General features: G+C 46.9%; 1 protein-coding gene across 11 annotated transcripts in view; it reads left to right on the forward strand.

The window, feature by feature from the left end:
- The window catches only part of LIFR (LIF receptor subunit alpha), a 105,448-nt gene that overhangs the window by 17,301 nt on the left and 72,152 nt on the right, over window positions 1–15,995 (forward strand). Inside the window, exon 1 of one of the 11 annotated variants that reach the window (XM_081212707.1) lies at window positions 1,790–2,201. The exons of the other annotated variants lie outside the window; for them this stretch is intronic. The gene's annotated coding sequence lies outside the window, so the exon portion shown is untranslated. Of the gene's footprint in view, window positions 1–1,789; window positions 2,202–15,995 lie in introns of those variants that run through there. 11 annotated transcript variants of the gene reach the window in all.

The raw sequence follows: 15,995 nt of genomic DNA on the forward strand, positions 1-15,995 counted from the left end.
CACCTCTTGTCCCACCTGATTGGGCTGTTGGCGAATGCTAGTGGTGAGTGATTCCAAGTAGAGCTGGCTTCCCCTGATTGGTGGACCTCCTTCACACATGGTCATTTCCGACCCTCTGAGATAAAAGGATTAAGCTTTCAATGTTCTCAATATTTTCCATCAATGCTTCGTAGAACTTGCCTGGGCTGACTCATGCCACTTTGTTGACTGAAGAAGTTTTGTAAGTTACTAGGTCTTCCTTAGACATGTTTTCTTTCTCTTAAAGCAGCTTGCTGTTTTCTTCCTCTCTCTTATACTGATCTAAATAAGAATTTTTTGTTTTAATTCTTTAAGAAAGAAGAACACTGGAGGTGGGATCTGGTGGGGTCTTGTATTGCCTAACCAGTCGGTCTATGCTCTGGACCAGGCTTCCTCAAACTCGGCCCTCCAGATGTTTTGTACTACAATTCCCACCATCCCTGACCACTGGTCCTGCTAGCTAGGGATCATGGGAGTTGTAGGCCAAAAACATCTGGAGGGCCAAGTTTGAGGAAGCCTGCTCTGGACCACGAGTGGGGAACCTGAATGCTGTTGGACTCCAGCTGCCATTGTTCCTGACCCAGAGGGTTTGGGAGTCCCAACAACATCAGAGTGGTTGCACAGGTTCCCCGTTCCTTCTCCAAACTTTCAAGGCAAAAAACTGAGAATGACTTATTGTACTCTGCCTGCTGGTAAGCAAGGTGGGAGTCCAGAAAACCCTTTCTCCCTCAGTTTGCAATGATACCGCAGGCCTGACAAAGGGGACTAGTTAATGATTCCAAAATGTGTGAGATGGTAAATAAAACAGGACTAGGGTATGTGTGTTGTCCTTTCATTTTCCCTGCTGTCGAGAGGATGTTGTAGGACTGCAACAACCCTGTCCTCTTAATTTCAAGAGAATTCCAGTGCAATCATAGTCATGTCTACTCAGAAATAAGTCCCAGCAAGGTGAGTTAAGTCTCCTCACCCCACCCCAAAAAGCCAGGAGGAGCCGTGTTTATTTGCTTCATGGCTATCCATACATTGGGCACTTTATAGCACAGAGCTTCAGCTTTCTTATGTTTTCACGGCCAGGAGTGCTGTTTTTGACAGTGTACACATGGGCCTCATTAACCTCGGTGATCCTACTTAAATATGGAGTTGAAAGAATTCCTTCCAGTAGCACCTTAAAGACCAACTAAGTTAGTTCTTGGTATGAGCTTTCGTGTGCATGCACACTTCTTCAGATACACACGAAAGCTCATACCAAGAACTAACTTAGTTGGTCTTTAAGGTGCTACTGGAAGGAATTTTTTTATTTTGACTATGGCAGACCAACACGGCTACCTATCTGCAAATGGAGTTGAAAGATCACTGGTGTTGGTTTCCGGGGGGCAGAAACTAGGGAAATGCTCATTGCTGGTTTGGAGAGAACCATTTGTTTTGGAGGAGGTGCCCAATCTTATAGACAGTGGTCGTTAAAATGAGCTGCATTCTATGCAGGAAACTCAGAAGAATTATTTTTAGAGTTGGTATAAAGCCAAAAATGGATTTGTGCATACCATATATATTTATATATAATACAGTATGTACATTTTAAGAATGGTCATGGTAATTATGGTGAAAAGAAGCTTAGCCACCCTTCTGAGGTCTGCAGGCAACTCTAAGCTACGGAAAATACAGAGTAGCATGTAATGAGCACTGTAGTATTTTGAGAGCCTGGGAATATTTTCCCTTGGCCTCCAGTGCTTTGTTATTTTTGCTGCCTAGAATTTTTGGGTACATGGAGTACAGGGTTGCTGTAGCAATGTGGCTCTGCCGATTATGAAAGCAGCGCTCTTCCCATGAAGGACGGCGTTTTTCTTCTTCTGGAGCAAAGCTTTCAATCCGGCCGATGCTCAAAAGGCAACCGAGCCAACGATGTTAATCTTACTGAACCGTGCAGTGTATTTTGTAAAGCGTCTGTCTTAATAGACATAGCGCTCTCGTTTTTCATCCCTGCATATCTGGCTTGGAATAAGGCACACAAACAGTCAGTTGAAGGTGCCGATTCATGTAACTGGACTTTGAGAACCTTGGTGATATGTACTGAATTTGTACCTAATGCTGGTGAATATATTCAGATCTGTGCAGCTTTCTTGGGTCCATTTTATACATTTTACCTGGAACTAAGTTGCTGTGAGTTCAACGTGACTTTCTTCTAGGTAAGTACACATAGAACTGCCCCTTGTAAGTTTTCTTGTTTGTGTATTCAGCCTTGATGTCCTGAAAGTTTTGTATGACATCTAAAGTGTATGGTATCGATCGCCTACAGATTCAGACTTGTGAGATACATTTGGGACTGTATCCACTGTTGCATCTTGGTTTCTTTCTTACTTTCTATGGTAAAGATTTTAATCAAGCCTTAGACTGATGTATCCTCCCAGAATGTCAACTTTGAATAATAAGTAACAAGGTAATGGATTTGTTAGAGCCCACAAAAAAGATCAGAAAGGTAAGCAAACTCTGAAAAGCTTACTCACTTTTATTTTAGCATTAACAACATGATAGGATTTGACTGTTACTTTTGAAACTTTTTCTGATGGGCCAGCAGGTTAACGGTAGTTCTTAACTTTTCCCCCTTTCTGACTCATGCAGAGATTGCAAAGGAACGCTTTGGGTATTGAATGACTCTGTCTTGCAAAAGTTATTTAGAAGCAGTGAGATGGGTGAGGAGCTCTGTATACTATTGTTGCATTTCTTAATACTGTGCCTTATTATTTCCAAAAATTAAGCCTTTTTCAGATTTGCCATCACCGTGAGCAGTCTGCTTAAATAAAAAGTAAACTATTAGGGTGGGTGCATCATGTGGCTTCTGAATCCTGGCTTATTTTGAAGCTGTTAATCATGGTTTTCTGTTACATGTGAATGAAGAACTATGGCCAGTTATGGCTTCCTAGTTTTTCTATTGCCACTCATGTGAAGGCCTGCATTTGTCCACACAGTTTGTGCATATCCCGGTTTGCTAAGATGGGATTTTGGATTATTGGACATTTCTTGCCACCAGCTCTAAGATTGAGATTACACCAACAGCCTCCGCAATGCACTATATATGTATTCTGAGAAAAACAGTTGGTGTAGACCCCCTTAGGATAGATTTCAGAGGAAAAACCTCTCAAATAAATGGTGGAATGCTCTAAAATAGTCAAATATTTTCATAAATGGAATAATTATTAGGGAACCTAATGAGGTTTCATTAGAAGGACTGTTCCTTTTTACCACTCTTGCCCTTTTATCTCCATATTTGTATCATTCACTACACCTTGAAATATGGCCACTGGCATCAGGTTTATAGTCAACTGGACAGTAATGTTCTTAATCCTATTTTGATGTCGATTATAACAGTTCAGAATTGCATCAGTTTTAAACATTTTCCTGAGTAGTTAGATTTGAACAGTTACCCTTGTTTTATTTTTAAATCACCAACAATACAAAGCTGGTATATCACTTTTTGTTTGGTTGTCCCATATGTGAGATAATATTTCACACAGATTTCCTGAGCAACACTGGCTATTTCAACAGTGAAGAAATAAATGAAGTCTTTTAGTGTATTACTGGCTAGAATAAAACTAATAGCATATTACTGCCTTCTGAAATGTGGAGGTAATGATGAACGGTTATACCTAACTTAGTCAGTGAGCAGACTCACTGAAATCAATGGACAAGTCCTGATTTATTTGGAAGCAACTCAAAGGCTTAGCTTTCTCCAGACTACATTTGTTAACCTGCATTCTTTCCCAGCAGGCTGTTACATTCCTGCTTTCTTTCACCTTTTTCCTTTTTGCAAAATCGCCACGTGAAATTCCGCTTCAAAGAAGAAAATAATTGCAGGGCTTCATGCTATGGAAATGAACTCTTTAATCCTGTTAGACTTGGTGTGACCCAAGGTTGAATTCACCTTGCACGGCAGCTAGTCAGCAAAGTGAAGGCAGGGGGTTAAAGTTTTTGAGTATCAGTTTAGTTAACGTGTACCTGAGATGTCAAAATATTGCCACCTAGTGCTATTAATGGCAAAGCCTGGCAAACAGGAATCCTAGCTGATCAAGTGGTTTGTAGTTAAATCCCACCTTAGGGTCCATGTTTTTGCCAGGTCACAGTCTACAGATCTTTTCATCAAGGAGGAAACTTATATAGCAACACTTGCTGGCCAGTGCTGCTTCTGTGGACTCATTGCCCTCTGATTTGGTACAAATATACCACACTACCTGCAGGGTCAAGCTCTGGAAAATGCAAGCTGTTGTGTAACTTTTCCCTGGTTTTCTTCAGTAAGTTACAGGTGAATCGCTTAAGATTGTTCAACACACATACAAACTATTTTTCTTAAAAAGAAAAAAAAGGTAGGCTAGCCTTCCCATCTGATGCATGGAGGAGCGGGACAGATGGGTGGTGTGAGGGTTTGATTAGCTGCTTGTGCGTGAAAACGTGCTCCCTCAGAGTTTGTGTGCCCCCACAAACCTCTGTGTGTGACGGAGCTCCTCAGACATGTCTGCTCTAGTCACTAGTAGAGTCCGACAGTGGCTGCCTGCGGAAGCGTTTCCAGCAAAGAAGTTCCTTAACGGAAACGCGTCTCCTGGACTCACGGCGTGACAGTTTCCTGCGAGGTATGGGTCTCCCTATGTGAGACTCAGATACCTCCCCACTATTTTCGCTGGAAGCGTCCCTGAGCCCTCCCTCCTGCTCACATTCCCTCAGAGAATCACTCCTCCCCCTGCTGGTCCCTGCTTCAGCAGTTGAGTCTCTTTCATCCTGCCTGAGTCCCTCCACCACCTGATGCTCTGATGGCAGTTCCCTGACATCCACTTCCCCTCCAGGGCCCCCCTCACCCCCTCCCAATTCCTCCCCCCTGGGAGGTGAAGGGCTAAAACCCCGAAACGAATCTTCCTCATCTTCTGACGTCTCGAACAATTCTCTCCATCGATCGTCGTCCTGGCCAGCTGAATCCTCCTCCTCTTCAGAATCTGGGAACCCCTCCAACTCCTCTTCCTCGTCGGTGGTGGCAAAGTATTCCCTTCGGAACCTCGCTACAGGCTGAGGTTTACGTGGGAACCTCTGATGAAAAGTCTCTATTAAAACCTCGTCATTGACATCCTCTGCCCTAACCCAGGTGTTTTCCGACTCCGGTTCCCCTTCCCACATTACCAAATACTCTACTTGATCTCCCTTCCACCTGGAATCGAGGATCTCTGCTACATGGTAGCTGTGTTCCTTCTCCTCCATTGCTGGTCCCCTAGTGACCCTCCCCTCACTGTCTCCTCTATACGGTGACAGCAACGACCTGTGAAAAACTGGGTGCAGCTTCATGTGGTTCGGTAACCGGAGCCTGAAAGCCACTGGATTGACCTGCTGTATGACTTCAAATGGACCCAGCCTTTTGGGTCTTAATTTCTTACAACCTCCTTTGAATGGCAACCCTTGGGTAGACAGCCACACCTGGTCCCCCACCCTGATGCTTTCACCTTCCCTTCTGTTTTTGTCTGCTTGCCTCTTATATTCCTCCTTAGCCCTGTTTAAGTTGAGTTGGAGCTGGCGATGGATCGCTTCCATTTCTTCCACGAACTGTTCTGCAGCTGGAACGCTCCAGTTCTCCCCCTCCCCCCCTGGGAAGGCTCTGGGATGGCACCCGTGATTGGCCAAAAAGGGGCTCATCCCCGTGGACACGTTCTCTGCATTGTTGTAGGCAAATTCTGCCAACGCCAGCTTCTCCACCCAATCATTCTCCCTGTCATTAACATAACACCTCAAATATTGTTGGAGAACCCCATTTGCTCTTTCCGCCTGCCCGTTGGTTTCAGGATGACGGGCCGTCGAGAAATTAACCTCTACATGCAGTAAGCTCATGAGCTTCCTCCAGAACCTGGAAGTAAATTGTTTCCCTCGGTCTGAAACCACCCTCAAGGGGGCGCCATGCAACCTAAACACATTCTCTACAAACAATTTGGCGGTTTCTTCTGCTGTAACCGCATGTGAGCAGGCTATGAAGTGGGCCATTTTAGTTAACAGGTCTACTACAACCATGATGGCTGTTTTCCCTCTAGACCTTGGCAGATCAGTCATGAAATCTATTGCCACTGCTTCCCACGGTCTCTCAGGTGTGGGCAGTGGTTCTAATAAACCAGCCGGCGCCTGCCTCTCCCCCTTGGCTCTTTGGCATTGTTCACACCCTCTCACATACTCCCGCACATCTTCCCTGACCTTGGGCCACCAAAATTCCCTGGTAACCAGCCACATGGTTTTGTGTTGCCCAAAGTGCCCTGCTGTGGGGCTATCGTGCAGCTGCTTGAGTACTTTCTCCCTCAATTCCCCTTCAGGTATATATAACGCTCCCTTATAATACAATGCCCCATTTCTCTCCTCAAAACCACCGGGTTTGTCTTCCTCCCCTCTGAGATCCCTGAGTTTCCCCTGGGCGTATGCATCCTGCACCGTACCCTCTACCAATTCCCTTTGCCCCACCAAAGTCGCCCCACACACCCAGCGGTCCTCTGGAATGATATGGGTTTCTTCGGGTGCTCCCTCCCCCTCCAAATATTCAGGTTTGCGTGAGAGAGCGTCCGCCCTAACATTCTCTGGGCCTGGCACATAACAAATCTCAAAGTTAAATTTGGAGAACTCTTGGGCCCATCTCAACTGCCTTTGGTTGAGCACTCGCGCCGTTCTCCAGTACTCTAGATTTTTATGGTCCGTGCACACTTGCACTTTATGTTGTGCACCAACCAGCAGATGCCTCCATCTCCGGAACGCCTCATGAATAGCAAGCAGTTCTCGGTCGTACACCGTGTAGTTCCTCTCGGATTTGTTCAGCTTCCGCGAGAAGAAGGCACACGGACGCCACTCCGACTCCTCCTTCCCCGGCTGCAGAAGAAGCACCGCCCCTATGGCTCTGTCAGATGCGTCTGTTTCCACCCTTAGCTTCTTTCGTAAATCCACATGCAGAAGTTGTTCTTCAGAGGCGAAGGCCCTTTTCAGTTCCTCAAACGCTCGCTCCGCCTCCGCCGTCCATACAAACTTCTTCTTACTGCTGAGACAGTCAGTGATGGGCGCCGTCAGATGGGCGAAGTTGCGGATGAACTTACGATAAAAGTTTCCAAACCCTAGGAACCTCTGCACATCCTTCTTGGTTTTGGGTGTTTTCCATTCCAGCACTGCCTGTACCTTGCCGGGATCCATGGCCAATCCCTTGTCTGACAGGCGGTACCCCAGGAATTCCACCTCCTTGGTATGGAACCGACACTTCTCCAGTTTGACCCACAGCCTGTTGGCTTGCAGTCTGCTCAACACTTCTCTGACGTCTCTCACATGTTGCTCCTCATTCTCAGAATACACCAACACATCATCTAGAAAGGCAACGCAATTCTTGTAGAGCAAAGGGCCCAGCACGTGGTTCATAAAAGATTGAAAACACGCGGAGCCTGCTTGTAATCCAAATGGCATAACGAGGTATTCAAACGCCCCCAAAGGGGTAAACATGGTGGTTTTCCATTCATCCCCTTTCCTTATGCGTATCAGGTTGTACGCCCCCCTTAGATCCAGCTTTGTGAAAATCTTTCCCTTCCTCACCATGTTCAAAATATCATCAATTCTGGGCATAGGGAACGCCACCGGTTCAGTCACTGCATTCAGCCGCCTAAAATCACATACAAGTCTCGGCTTGTCCGCATTTTTTTTGTCCACAAAGAACACTGGGCTCCCCCCTGCTGCTTTGGACTCTCTGATGAAGCCTCTCTTCAGGTTCTTGTCAATGAACCCTCGCAACTCCTGCATTTCCCTGTCTGACATGGCATACACCTTGCCCACGGGAAGCTGTGCTCCAGGGAGTAAATTGATCTGACAATCAAAGGGTCTATGAGGTGGTAGTTGGTCAGCTTCCTTCTCACTGAACACGTCGCTGAGATCTGCATACTGTGGTGGTACCTTCACCTTCCCCATTACTTCAGTCCCTGCTAGGGTGGCTTGGACCCCTACTGAACCCTTCTCCCCTTTGCAGTGTTCTAGGCAATGTGCTGAACCAAAGGACACCACTCTTTGATGCCAGCCAACCAGCGGATCATGTAGAGCTAGCCAGCTCATTCCCAAAATAATGGGAGCGCCTCCCAGGGTGGCCACATTAAACGCTATCAGTTCTGTGTGCCTTGCCACCCTCATTATCATTGGGACAGTCTGCAAGCGGACTCCTCCTCCCAACAACTCCCTGCCATCAATCGTGGTCACCTGCAGGGGGTTGCTTAAAGGGATGGTCTGTATCTGGTGTTCAGCAGCAAACTCCTTGCTCATAAAATTGCAGGAGCTGCCTGAGTCCAATAGCGCCTTTATTTTTAGGGGGTGCCCATTCTGCAGCTCTAGCGACACTTCAATCACTAGAGCAGGTCGAGGAGCTTCTGGCACGGGCACTTTCACTGCTCTTTGGCCTGGCTGCAGTGCCCCAATTGTGGCAACCAGGCGTTGGCTTTTACCTGCTCCTCTCCCCCTTCTTCTCCCCCCTCAACAGCTCCCACCATCCCTTGCCATTCCTTCCTCTGGGGGCAGACTCTGGCAAAGTGGCCTGGCTGTTGGCAGAGATAGCATTTCCGGGGGCCCTTTCCCTCCTTCTTAGCTCCCTCGCTGGTTTTTGAAAATGCGCGCGCGCGCGCTGTTCCGATTTCCATCGGCTCTGCCGGCGGGAAAGCTGGCTCAGGAATGTCTGGAATGCGGAACTCCTTCCAACGTTCCCCTCTCCCTTCCCGCCTCTCCAAGGCTCTTGCCTCCTGCCGCGCTCCTATGGTCAGCGCAGATTTGGTCAGCTGATCCATAGACTCCGCCCTGGGGCTCCGTGCCAGCTCGTCTTTCACCCCCGAAGAAAGACCTTCTTCAAATAGCATTTGAACGGGTGCCGCCGATAAATCCCAACTCAGTCTGTGAATCAGCATGGTAAACTCAGTCCAATATTCACGGACAGATCGACTCCCCTGCTTACAAGCCATTAGCTGTCTGCGCACCACCCCTTCCTCAATATCGCTGGAAAACATGATATCCATTGCACGAAAGAACTTCATTGTGTCCTTTAGTATGTCATTGTGCGTTGCCATTAGGGGTCGAACCCAGTCTCTAGCCCCTTTCTCAAGATGCCCAATTACAAAAGCAACTCGCGATTCCTCATCAGGGAACTCATCGAACTGCACATTAAGGGCATATTGCATCTCTGTCCTAAAAGCATGGTAGTCCTTGGGGTCCCCCCCAAATTTCTGCACCAATCCTGGTACCTTTCTGGGGAATTGAGTGGCTCTCCCCTTCTTGTCTGCATCCTGAGCCCTTCTCTCCTCCAGCCTCGCCGTCTGCAGGGCCAGTTGAACCTCCAACGCTCGGTATCTATCTTCCAAGCTTGGACCAGCTCCAGCCCCTGCTCCTCCGGTTCCGGTTGGTTCGCTCATGATGCCTTCTCTTGCACAGGCAGCGTACAAAGACTGTCGGACTGCTGTGAGGGTTTGATTAGCTGCTTGTGCGTGAAAACGTGCTCCCTCAGAGTTTGTGTGCCCCCACAAACCTCTGTGTGTGACGGAGCTCCTCAGACATGTCTGCTCTAGTCACTAGTAGAGTCCGACAGTGGCTGCCTGCGGAAGCGTTTCCAGCAAAGAAGTTCCTTAACGGAAACGCGTCTCCTGGACTCACGGCGTGACAGTTTCCTGCGAGGTATGGGTCTCCCTATGTGAGACTCAGATACCTCCCCACTATTTTCGCTGGAAGCGTCCCTGAGCCCTCCCTCCTGCTCACATTCCCTCAGAGAATCACTCCTCCCCCTGCTGGTCCCTGCTTCAGCAGTTGAGTCTCTTTCATCCTGCCTGAGTCCCTCCACCACCTGATGCTCTGATGGCAGTTCCCTGACAGGTGGATATTTATTTATTTATTTATTTGTTGCATTTGTATCCTGCATTTTGATGGTGACAGCAGCCACGAAATTAAAAGACGCCTGCTTCTTGGGAGAAAAGCAATGACAAACCTAGACAGCATCTTAAAAAGTAGAGACATCACCTTGCCAACCAAGGTCCGTATAGTAAAAGCTATGGTTTTCCCAGTAGTGATGTATGGAAGTGAAAGCTGGACCATAAAGAAAGCTGATCACCGAAGAATTGATGCTTTTGAATTATGGTGCTGGAGGAGACTCTTGAGAGTCCCATGGACTGCAAGAAGATCAAACCCATCCATTCTTAAGGAAATCAGCGCTCACTGAGTGCTCACTGGAAGGCCAGATCCTGAAGCTTTGGCCACCTCATGAGAAGAGAAGACTCCCTGGAAAAGACCCTGATGTTGGGAAAGATGGAGGACAGAAGGAGAAGGGGACGACAGAGGATGAGATGGTTGGATAGTGTTCTCGAAGCTACCAGCATGAGTCTGACCAAACTGCGGGAGGCAGTGGAAGACAGAAGTGCCTGGCGTGCTCTGGTCCATGGGGTCACGAAGAGTCGAACACGACTAAATGACTAAACAACAACAACAACAACATCCTGCATTTTTGTCCAAGGGCTCAAGGTAGCACACATGGTTCTCTCCCCACCCCCCTTTCCATTTAATCCACCCAACAGCTCAGTGTGAGGTAGGTTAGTTGAATTATCATTGGATTTGCTAGAATGCCTATTTTGGGGGAAGGGCCATAGTGCAGTGGTAGAAGCTCTGCCTTGCATGCAGGAAGCCCCAGGTTCGAAACCCTGGTGTCTGCAGGTACGGCTGGGAGAAATTCCTGTCTGAAACTCTGGAGGGCTGCTGCCTGTCAGTGCAATAGACAATACTGAGCTAGATCAACCCATGGATCTGAGGCGGTCTTAAGGCAGCTTCCTCTGTCATTCAAATTGTGATGCTGGGAAATGAGCCCGTTGGGACTTCTCTTTGAAGTTATTGGCATCTGTCTGTCTCAAGAGACAATGGAGTGCACCCACTTCCCTTGGTGAAGTCAAACTACTGTATTAGCATCACCAAAGTGACCTCCTTGGGGCACAAGCCTGGGCACTGATGTGGTCCAAAGGAAAGCACAGCCGTATGTTTGGCACCAGCTTGGCTGCAGGAGATGTCGGAAGGAGGCATACTGTCCAACCATCTTAGGGACTCCACTCTGGACTTTACTCCTTAGCTTTATCTTTTCCCGAAAATGTCTCAAAACTGTTTACAGGGAGTATTTAATATAAAAATAAGCCAGAAGTTCTTAAACTTTGAAAAGCAGCCTATGGAGGCGATGAGTAAGCTACATAATGCCTTGCTTGATGTTCTAGTTTGTGTGTGTGCAAGAGCATCCATTCTGATGCTCAGCCTGTATTCTAAAGTGGTGCAGTCCCAGGAAAGAGGTTCTACAGAGGTAAAGGTAAAGGCGACTATGGGGTTGCAGCGCTCATCTTGCTTTCAGGCTGAGGGAGCTGGCATTTGTCCAGAGCCAGCGTTCCGGGTCATGTGGCCAGCATGACTACTGTGGCCTAAACCACTGAGCCTCTTGGGCTTGCTGATTGGAAGGTTGGCGGTTCGAATCTCCGCAATGCCGGAGTGAGCTCCCTTTGTCCCAGCTCCTGCCAACCTAGCAGTTCAAAAGCACACCAGTGCAAGTAGATAAATAGGTGTCACTGCAGCAGGAAGGTAAATGGTGTTTCTGAAGCGGTTTAGTCATGCTGGTCACATGACCCGGAAAGCTGTCTGTGGACAAATGCTGTCTCTCTCAGCCTTAAAGTGAGAGGAGTGCCGTAACCCCATAGTTGCCTTTGACTGGACTTAACCATCCAGGGGTCATTTACTTTTTACCTGGTTCTACAGAACACATAGCTGAGCCCTTAACACCAAGTAACCACTATTCAGCTGCAGATTCTGCACCAGTAGGGGTAACTGAGTAAGCCAGTGGAAAAGAGCACAAATGTGCACTTACAGAACAACAGTCATACAGGAATGTGTGGCAGATGAGATTCTTAGCTTAAGCAGATGTAGTATAGGGTCAATTTGATGGGCACTTGCTGACTTTAATACCAATTTGGAATCTGTCTACTTTAAAAAATATGCCGGTCCCTTACTTCTAAGGCATCTTGGCATGGTCAGTGTACCGTACAGATAACTCCCAACTTGTGCATGCGTTAAATTCTAAGTAATTTATTGTGTACGGGGCATTGTGGTCATGGAATATCCTTCTAGCTGAAAGTGGTTTTTAGAGTTTTATTAGTAGAAACAAGAGCCATTTACAGTAATTTAAATTGATTTCTTGATATTCTGCGATTCCTGAAAGCATAGGTCTATGCTTTCTGGTAAATCGCTGCTGGCTTAATATATTGTTGGATTTTTTTCCAGTTTCTTCCCAGAGCTTGAAAGTTATGCTTACCTGCTGTCATGTTTTGAAGGCGTGGAGTTTAAGTTAGACAAAATCAATCATGTTTCTTTACCACCATGCTTTTATGGCTATTGATTTATGTTAGTAACAGAGGAACAGAGGGAAAGCCTTACTGGATCCCACCATGGTCAACCAGAAGCCATAGGAAGCGATAAACAGGGCAATAGCACTCTTTTGTCCGTGATCCCCAGTAAACTGGTATTCAGAAGTATAGCGCCTCTTGGAGCCACCGTGCCTCATTCTCCTTAAATTTGTCACACTCCCCTTTTTAAAGCTGTCTTTAAAATGGTGACTGTATCTTGTGGCAGTGAATGCCATAGTTTAACATGGTTTATTAAATGTACATGTCACTTCACAGTAAAAAAGAAAGTCCTGAAATAATTTACAATGCAAGAAAAAAAACCAAAACCCCACAATAATATTTCATAAAACATAATAAAAACAGATTTAGCAGTACAATGTATCATTAGTAAAGGTAAAGGGACCTCTGACCATTAGGTCCAGTCGTGGCCGACTCTGGGGTTGCGGCGCTCATCTCGCTTTATTGGCCGAGGGAGCCGGCGTACAGCTTTCGGGTCATGTGGCCAGCATGACTAAGAGCAGCGCACAGAAACGCTGTTTACCTTCCCGCTGGAGTGGTACCTATTTATCTACTTGCACTTTGACATGCTTTCGAACTGCTAGGTTGGCAGGAGCAGGGACCGAGCAACGGGAGCTCACCCCATTGCGGGGATTCGAACCGCCGACCTTCTGATCGGCAAGCCCTAGGCTCTGTGGTTTAACCCACAGCGCCACCCAGGTCCTATTACAATGTACAGTGGTGCTGCCCAAATGTCCAGAAAAACAAAAACACCTTTGCTTGGCTCTGAAATGATGACAAGACATGGGCCTCTTTGGGTAGAGCATTCCATAAATTAGGAGTTACTACAGAGAAAGCCCATTCTGTGGGATAGCTCAGTAGATCATGAGACTCTTAATCTCAGGGTTGTGGGTTCAAGCCCCACCTTGGGCAACCCCCCCCCCACATTGCAGGGGGTAGCATGAGATGATTCATGTGGTCCCTTCCAACTCTCCATTTCTCTGATTCTCATCACCACCCTTTGGATATGGCTTGGAGGTGGCATGCAGAGACAGGTCTTGTATCATTAAAGAAGAACTTCCTTTTGTCTCTTCTGAATCTCCCAACATTCAGCTTCACTGGTTCTCCATTATACAGGGAGAACACCTCTTTCCACATCCTCCATACAACACACAATTTATACACCTTTGCCACACCCTTTTTTCTAAAGTAGGCAGAAAGGAAAAGTGAGAGTTCTAGGAAAAGGAGAGGTTCCTGGATGAGGCAGAGCTGGAATACTTTCTTCCCAGAAGCAAAGTTTTAGCATGACGGCATTCTGAAAGCAGGTGTCCCTTGTTCTCCCTATAGAGGCTCACCTGGTACCCTTGATCATGTTTCAGTGCCAGGTTTTTAACTTCATTTTAACCTTAGTTTCAACACTTAAAATTTCATCCTCTCCTTAAACTGATGGTGCTAGGGAAACGGATGTAGCTTGGTGGTTGAGCATGCACATTCAATCTTTGGCATCTCCAGGTAGGGTTGCCTGGAAACCCTGTCTAGAACTCTGGAGCTTCTGTTAAGAAGGACCAAAGATTTGGCTCAGTATAAAGCACTTTCTCATTATTGTTCTTAATTTCCTCTTCTTTTTAGTTTTATACGTTTGTGCCAGAACTGAAGTGGAGCCAGCTTAGCTTTCTTACAGACTGTTTGTTGAATGCTTTGATATTTCTATCGCTTACTATCTATACATCATTCCCCAAGGCTTCCGCCTGAAGTGGATGACATGAAATATAATGCATTGTTATGATAGTACTGTGCTGCTAAACCTGGAAGCTGGGGGAAAGCAGGGAGTGTTCTGGAATTTCTGGCTGCAGTAGCTCCTCCCTCTCATGACTCCATTTCTGGTTGGTTTCAGGAGCCAAGCTGCGATACCCTGTCCTACTTCTCTTCCAAAGCTTGAGAGTTGGGTTAGTGACCCAGAAAACCCTTACTTTAATTTCAGGCCTTGGGAGTCTGAGGCCCTCCAGAAGTGTGTGTGTGTGTACATGTTTTTGCATACATGCTTTATTAAAAGATTAAAAAGTACATGTCAGAGCTGCTTCCAGATCCTAGCTCACAGAGGATCACGCTAGCCAGCGGTCATTAAGTAAAAGTCTTTATTGAATTACAGTTTCCATTCTCACGCTGCTGTCTGCAACTCTACGTCTACTAGCTAGATCGGCGAGGCTCCGTCTGAGTCTCCGCCCCGTGCGCACCAACTTAATATCCTAGCCTTGCTCCACCTTTTCCTCCTGACTGTCCTCCTCTGGGTCCCTCTACCCCCCGGGGCTTCTTCCTTCCGGGATTCTTCTGACGCTGACCCGGACCCTTCTGCCTCCTTGCGCCGGGCTTTAGGACCTGGTTCCCTTTCGGGGCTGCTCACTGCGCCGCCTTCCTCTGCATTTGAACTTGGCGCGCGCGCCCAACCTTCCACTTTCCTCTTAACCGTTTCTTCGCTCCCTGATGGAGGTGTGGCCACTCCTGACTCCTGCCCTCCCTCCTGTGGTGAGCTGCCAGCGCTTCCCCCCTGGCTCCTTTCCTCTTCCCTGCTTCCTGGCGGTGACGCTGGTCCCGATTTCCAGCTGCTCCCCCCTGAGTCTCCTCTGGCTCTATCTTCCTGGGGTGCCTCCCTAGACTCCCCCCTTGCCCTGGCCACTGGTGCTCCTTTCTGTGAATCCTCTGATTCACTGGAAAGACTGGGAGATCTCGGGTCGTCGTCATCACTCATCCTTTCCTCTGTCTCCTCCCCTTCGCTCTCTGTTTCCTCCCTTGCCCGTGCCTCTGCACCTAAACCCCTGACAGTACATAATTGCAAGTGCACAGAAAAAGGAAGAAAAGAAATAATACCCATGTAAAAAAAACAAAACAGAACAGCAAAAAAATGTATGCACTAAAAAAGAAAGAAAGAAAATAAATTACTCATAGGAGATAAAATGTCTAGAGGGCTACATGTTCCCCACTCTAATATATCTATGTATTGTACACAATGCACAATAATTCTAAATATTTGTCTGCGAAAGAGGCAGTGGCTGGGAAGCCCAGGGAGTAGAGTAAATTCAGAAGGAGACTATAGGGTTCAAGAGAAGTTTGAGGAAGTCCTGAACTGGGCATAAGCACCTCATTATTGATTGATTTATGGAAGTATTAAGCTTTATTGTTTTGTATTATTCTACGCTTTCTCTTTCCCCCATCTGCTTCACCTAGCAGTAATAAAAATTGTGAATTTCCAGTTCTTGCCGGAAGTTGAATAATAGCTCCTTTTTAGTTTTCAATAGCTTCTCTTTTCACTGTACATTTATTAATTTCAGAGGAAGAGAAGTGGCCTATTTAGTTCTTACCTGACACACCTCTTAACAGCCAGCCTTCAAACTATTTTTGTGGGCACACATCATTTTATGCTAGGATGGCTTTTTATCCACGCAGGTGGTTGGAAGCAACTAATGGAAAGGACTCGTCTTGCTGTAGATGTAAGTCCTAGTTCACTTCCAACCCTGTACAATTTTTCTCTTACTCTTTATCTGTAGATAGTAACCACCC

The sequence above is a fragment of the Podarcis bocagei genome (assembly GCF_964188305.1).
Source record: "Podarcis bocagei genome assembly, chromosome: 11".
NCBI classification, from domain to species: domain Eukaryota; kingdom Metazoa; phylum Chordata; class Lepidosauria; order Squamata; family Lacertidae; genus Podarcis; species Podarcis bocagei.